Here is a 6803-nt window from a genome sequence, read left to right on the forward strand (position 1 = left end):
TCTTTCAGCTCCTGTGCCGAATCCTCAGAAGGGGGAAAGGGACTGCTGGGTCACGTGGGAACTGATAGAATCACCCCTCAGCGGGTGGCCTTCCACCGCGCCCCAGCCCCCTTCCCAGCCCTTCCCTCCTCCCCACCCTCGGGTAGTCATTCCGATGTAGGCTGGAACCTGCCAGGCCCTTTACTACCTTCCCCTGCTTCGCCTGAGCTCGAGCCAGGGTCCTTGGCTCAGGGAGATACCCAGGCATCCTGGGCTTGGTTGTAGGAGAACGCCCGCCGGCTGGCAAGGAGCCAAGGGATCCCAGCGAGCCATTCCCGAAGGCTCCTGCAGGTGCACGGGTCGGGCTGGTTGGCGGAAGCTGCATCCGTTTGGAGCTGGACCATGGGGCTGATTGTCTTTGTTCTCAAGCTGTGTGAGGTGCTGAGGGGGCGTCGGGGGGAGTGGCCCTGACTGTCCCAACCCTGACTCACAGCCGCCAACCCGGAGGATACCAAGGACCTCTTTCACAATCAGCTCTCCTTTGTCTTAAGAATCCTGTGTTTGGACAGATTTGGCCTTACAAGCCAGTCTCATTAGGGGATAGTTCATTTTCTCTTTTTTAAAAAAAAAAAAAATCAAGCTCGTTGTGCTCTGATTCTGGATCTAGTGTTTTGGATCAGCAGGAGCCCACTGGTTGATATAATCCACCCAAGGTTGATATAATCCCAGTCTGAAGCAAAGGCATGGAGCATTTTCATTAGCCCATGCGTATTTCTACAAGCCTTCTCCCCCAGCAATTAAATTTTCTTGATTTTTTTAAATTATAAAAGCAATATATGAGAAAATGTATCAAGTAGAAAGTGTTTCCCCCATAATCTTACTCCCAGCGATAACTGCTAATTCACAGAGTCTCTCTGCTCATAGTTTCACGTAGGTACAAACACTTCTACATAATATCAAAGGATCCTTTTATGGCTGAGGTCATTTAACCTGCTTTTATGATTCAGCCGTACACCCTGATTGCATCTTTCCGTGTCCATACACAGAGATCTGATCACTCATTTTTAAGGTGAGGCTTTCGGACTCACTGAAAACAGGCCTCCCGACTCTGCTCTCCAGTTGGGGACCCCTGGCCCAGGCTGGGGGAGTCGTCGCCGGCCTACTGGCCGAGTCGGGCGTGGGAGGCTGGGTGCTGGCGAAGGGCTGGCAGTCCATCACGTGCGGTGCCAAGGCTGCCCCAGCTGCTCGCCATGCTTTGCTAGTCCCTGATACGTTCTCATTTTACGACTCATTGATTACAGGCCCCGAGTGACGAGTGACGGGTTGGGGGTGGGGAAGAGGGAGGCAACGGAGAGTGGGGAAAGCAAGGGCTAGATTTCCACGCTGCTGAACGGCCTTACGCTGTAGCCCGGCCCTACGTGCACAACGCTGGATCTCTTTGCAGGGCGGGGAACAGAATGTTCAGGGCAGGAAGAGACCTCCCAAAGCAGGCAGTCCATCTCGACCCCCTACCCCTGCAAAATGAGGAAGAGGAAGTCGGGGCTTGGAGAGGGAAAAGGGCTTCCCCAAGGTCACCCAGCAAGTGCCAGGGGCAGATGCAGCGCCTGGGCTCACTCCCACCCAGGCCCCTTGGCAGCTCTTGCCCAGTTGAATTTCTCAGCAAAACTCTTCTCAACTCCTTCCCAGCAACCTGCTGCTGCTGGCTTGCTGATCCTGGGGCTCTGTGTTTAGGCTGCTTGGTGCTGCCTGGGCTTTCTGCTAATATTCTGGTTCCGGCTTTCCTATTTATGAAAAAGAGGGGTTACATGATATCGTGGGTGTGAGGGTACCTGGTACTTTAGAGGGCTTGTAGGAAAGCGTTTCCTTTTAGGGCGGAATCTAGGCAGCAGGGGAGGGATTTCAGGGAAACAGGGTGACCTGGTGCTCTGACAGCAGGGACGGGAGCCAGCATTTACCGAGCTCACACTGGGTGCCATGCACTCTGAGGCAGACAGTGTTGTCTGAGCTTTACAGATGGAGAAACTGAGGCTCACCTGCCCCAGGATCCTGTAGCTAACAACTGTCGAGAGTTGAGATTCAAATTCAGTTCTGGCTGCACTATGTCCCCAGCCTTTTCCACCCCCCTGCCTTTCCACCCCCCTCCAGGCATCGCTCTTTCAGGAACAGGGGAGGACAGAAGAATCAGGAACATTCTCCCCCAATCATAGGACACTCCCGAGGGAGTCCAGGAATCCTTATCTTCGGGAGCTGCCTGCCCAGCCCTGTTATCTCCCAACCCACCTCTCCTCTGGCTTATCCGGAAGCCCTTTCCTCTTGGTAGCCTTCCTTTGATGATGCAATAAGTGGTGGAGGGAGAGGTGGGAGAAAGGGCTGGGAAGGGGGTTGTGGACGAAGGGGGGTGGGCGAGGAAGAGCCCTCGAGGGGACCCCTAGCCCCATCCATCAGCCCAGCCCTGGTGGCCTTTTACACAGCCCGTTAACCCGGGGAGGGGAGGGGAGCGGGCGGCCCTCGAGCCAGAGGAGAAGGAGGAGGTGGGCAGGAGGAAGGCGCTCACCGTGCAGCCGCACGAGTGTTCAGAGACCAAGGAGCCGGATGTAGAAGCCAGAATGGGAGGCTGTGAGCTGCAGGGGCCTCATGCTGCCGAGACGGGGTCGGAGGACCCGGGGATCTGGGCATCTGGGCAAGGCCCTGCGCTCCTCACCGAGCTGCTCACCTGGGGCTGAGGGGTGCAGCCGGGCCAGCTGGCAGGCGCGGCTTCCCATTGGAGGGGCGAGGGCTGAGGGCCCAGCAGACCAGGGACGCAGCCTGTCTGCGGTCAAGAGCAAGCTCAGGGTGACAAAGTGGCGCGCTCCTCCCTCCAGGGATTCTGCCGCCGCCGCCGCCGCCGCCGCCGCCGCCGCCGCCGTGGCTCTGGGGACTTCGAAGCCGTGGGTCCACCCTGGCTGCCGTGAGCCAGGCTGTCAGTGGGGGAGCAGCGCCCCCATGAGGCCTGTGCCGTGGGAGCAGGCCAGGCAACCGGAAGGCTCTGGAGGGAATGGCAGGACCTGAGTCAGGCTGGGAAGACCCCTGCCTCTTTTCCTGGCAGGATCCCCCACCTCTGTGGAGAACTGCATGTAGGGGCTTTCTTTTCTGCTTGAAGGACTCTTCCTCCCCAATCCTGGCGGCTCCCTGGGCCTGTCCCTGCTCTGAAGCCCCTGGGACCATCCCATCATCACCTTGTCAACACCTTCCAAAGGGTGCTGGGCAGTTCCCAGGTGCCTGTGCCGCGAAACCCAAGGCTGCACATGCAGCCGTGATCACAAACGATCCCACAAAGTGGGACCTGTTGCCAGGCCTGCAAGAGAGCGTGGGAGGGGAGCATGGGGAAGAGGAGGAGCCCAGGGTTGCCAGAGCCTGCGCCCCCTCCTGCAGCCCATCCCTCACCCTCCCTCTGCCCTATTCCCCCCTCACCGGCTCTCTGACTACAGCCTCCTGAAGAAGCCCCAGGAAGCAGCCCTCGGCCTGGGGGAAGCTCACTCAGGGGACAGGTCACCATATATCTGGGCTGACCCTCTGTGACAGGCATCAATCTAGAGGCCACAGTGTCCACCCTGGGAGGGGCGCATCTCACGCTGCCCATGAGCTTTTCCCAGCCTCTGCTCCCGCTTCCACTTCCTCTGTTACTGAGTCCAGGCGCCTACAGCTCACCACACAACAGGTCAATATATCAAGAGATGATTGTTGAATCAAGGAGTAGCTACTTTATTGGGAAAGCCAGCAGATTAAGAAGATGGTAGACTACTGTCTCAAAAAATCATCTTAACCAGAGTAGAATTCAGGCTGCTTTTATACTGAAAGGGGAGGAGGTGTGGTTGGTTGTTGCAAACTTCTGGATGCTGGAATCCTTTGTTCTTGCAGCTGTTTACAGTAGGCCTGGTCTCCTGTTCTATACACCTCCAGCAAGACAAATGTTATTCTCTGTCCTGCAACTTTTTATCTCTTTGTGAATAGAAAAGTGCTATACCTTTAAAGGTCAGAGTCTTGAGAAGGGGCTGTCCTGTGAATTTCAGGCTAGAGGCATTCTTTTCTTGTGGCAATAGCAATAGAATACCGAAGTTAAAGAACATCCAGCATGGAGTCAGATTTGTTCTTCCTGTTACACCTCTGAAAGACTTTATGGTCAGTTCCTAAATGGATGGCTCAAAACGAGACAGAAGGAAAGAGCAGCCGTTGACAGCCTCCCCCATCCTGGCCTGGAGCTATGCTCCTAAGGAGGGCTGCAGGCTTCTAGTATGGAACAGTTTCCATTCTTAAAAGAAAATAAAAAGCCTTCCCAGAATAGAACAGGAGAGCCCTGTGTAGGTGAGCGTCCAGAACCCCTTCTGAGTTTTCCTCTCCTGTTTGGTGCTGTGCCCATGGCACTTGGTCCCACCCAGGGTTTACTGCCTGACTTTCTCTCTGACCCAAACAGTCTGAACATCCAATTCCATTCTCTTGTTCCCTTTGGCTCAAGCCAGACAGGCTATACATTTTAAAAGGACTGTGGCCAAAAGGCCTGGGGAGAAACAAATGGGAACCGAACTGAGGAAATAAAAGACAGCTAAAGCTTACCAAAATAAGCAGGTTTCAGATGTTACAACAGCAAGCTTGATTTTTCCTTGACCATGGAGTCTGCCCAGAGATCACCTCCCGGCTCCCCTCTGTTGTGCCCACCGGCCGCACCAGAGTGGGGTTTAGGCCAGGACCTGATCACACAGGACCTCAGGGAGGCACAGCCGGGTTGGGGGGCCAGAGAGATTGCCCTGCAGACCACATGCCCCTTGGGGAAAGGCACTGCTTTCCCCATGTTTGTCTCCCCAGCGCCAAGCTCACAGCCTGGCACCCAGTAGGCTCTCCATAATGGCTGCTGGTAAAGGAATGAATGGATGGAGAGATGGGGAAGGAAGGGGCGTGGGGTCAATACGAAGCTCATAAAGTGCCCTCTTAGTCCCCAGGCTCCCACCTGTGGGCCAATAAGACAGCGCCTTCCTTACAGGCTGAGTCCCCAGGGCAAATCTGCAGCCCCATTTGTGGTAACTAAAGGGGTGCCTGTCGAGGAGGAAGTAATTGCTATTTCTAGGGCGCTCCAGGGTGGTGATGTGCCCTAGCCCTGCCTGGACATTGCGTCCCCAACCCCACCACAAACGCACAGTGTCTAGCTTTCCCCTTGAGCCCTGCTTGGTGACCCTTTGATTAATCTCCTGAAGATCCATCCCAGCCTTTTCTAGACATTCAGGTTCTAATCCCAACAGCTCTTTTTCCCTTGGCAAATGACCTCAGCTTCTGAGCCAGTCCCTCACTAAGCCCATGAACTTGGTGTAAAGCTTCCAGCCAAAAAGCGTCAGAGTCACAACTCGTGTGACCAGGTCCCTACTTCAGACTTCATTCTCTGTGGCCTCTTGCAGGAGCTGATCCTGCCCACACCTCCTCTCCCCATACCTTACAAGCCTGGAATTCTGGGCCTCTTTGAGGGCTTTCTTCTGAGCTCTTCTCCACCCTTTCTGAAATGCAGATTTTAGCTCATTGCTTTTGCTCCCATTCTCTTGGTGAACTAACACAGAGGTGTATTGTTTCATCAGCTTCCTGGATGGTGGAATGGCTCCTTCCCTCCTCTCCTCTAGATTCTGCTGCTAAACCAGTCTTTCCTACACACTCCTTTCTGCCTGGCACTTTTTCTGGGCCCCACATCTCCAGCAGGGTCCCCCACAATCTACAGGAGCTTCTTACAGAATTACCGATGCCTACCCATGCTATAGGAGAACTTCCAGCTCTGCCCTTTCAACTTAAAGCCCTAAGGTGCACTCACTTCCCTGCCCATGGTTGCTGGTCATTCGTAGGCAAGTTGGCAGGAAAAGGACGAAGGTGGTAGAGCTCCCAGGGGAACATCTACCTAAAGGAGATGTTTCTCCTTCCCCAGGATGGACAGTGCCGAGCTGGGGGAAGGATTTTGCAAGGGTAACAAGGAAATTCATCAGGTCAGACCTCTTTTCGTGGGCGGGACATGTGTTTAAAGAGTTCATCCAAGGGTAAGGAAAAAGAGAATGTTGATGTTTGTAAAGTGCTAGGACAGTTCTTGGCATATATTTAGAGCCATATTAACTGGAAAAAGAAATATCTCAGGAGAAAAGGAGACCAGGGAACTTTATTTTCGTGACTTCATATGGTTAATGATAATCACATGAAATCCTTCCTAATTGATGGGGAACAGGCTCAGATGTGGGTATTTTGCTTAAGGGTCTGTTTTCCTTTCGTGCTGGTGGCCTCTTTTATTTCCTGGTGTCCTAAGATCTCCTTTCTGGTTGTAGAGGAAAGAAGCTTATTCAGCTCAGAGCTGTGTTATGTTAGGAGCCAAAGAAAGGGTCAGAGGAGGAACACCTCCCACCACTTAGCAACTGAGTGGAATGTGTGTGCCGCTTGGCAGCAAACACTGCCGGCACTTGAGGATGAGGCTTTCCGAGTTCTGTGGGAATCTGTGTGCAACTCAGGAAAATCATCTCTGGTTTGTTCCAGTAGCTTAAGGGTAACTGAAGTCCTAGAAAGGAGAAGGGTTCCAGAAATGATACTCTCCTTTCCGACCAACCAGATCCTCCAGGTCGCTGAGGCGCTCATCGGGGTCAGGGCTTGACAAGCCTGGCATCAGGGGCACCCGGAGAGGGTCTCAGGGACCTAGGCCTTCTTCAAACACTGCCTGGGGTTTTATGTTCCTGTTTCTGTTGGAACCTACATCCAAACCTCTTGGTCAGGCTCGTCGGGACTTGCAGCCCCAACCACACCGAGTGGGAAGGCTCTGGCGGTCTAGGTGTACC

Source organism: Phacochoerus africanus, chromosome 5 (assembly GCF_016906955.1).
Source record: "Phacochoerus africanus isolate WHEZ1 chromosome 5, ROS_Pafr_v1, whole genome shotgun sequence".
Classification (NCBI taxonomy): domain Eukaryota; kingdom Metazoa; phylum Chordata; class Mammalia; order Artiodactyla; family Suidae; genus Phacochoerus; species Phacochoerus africanus.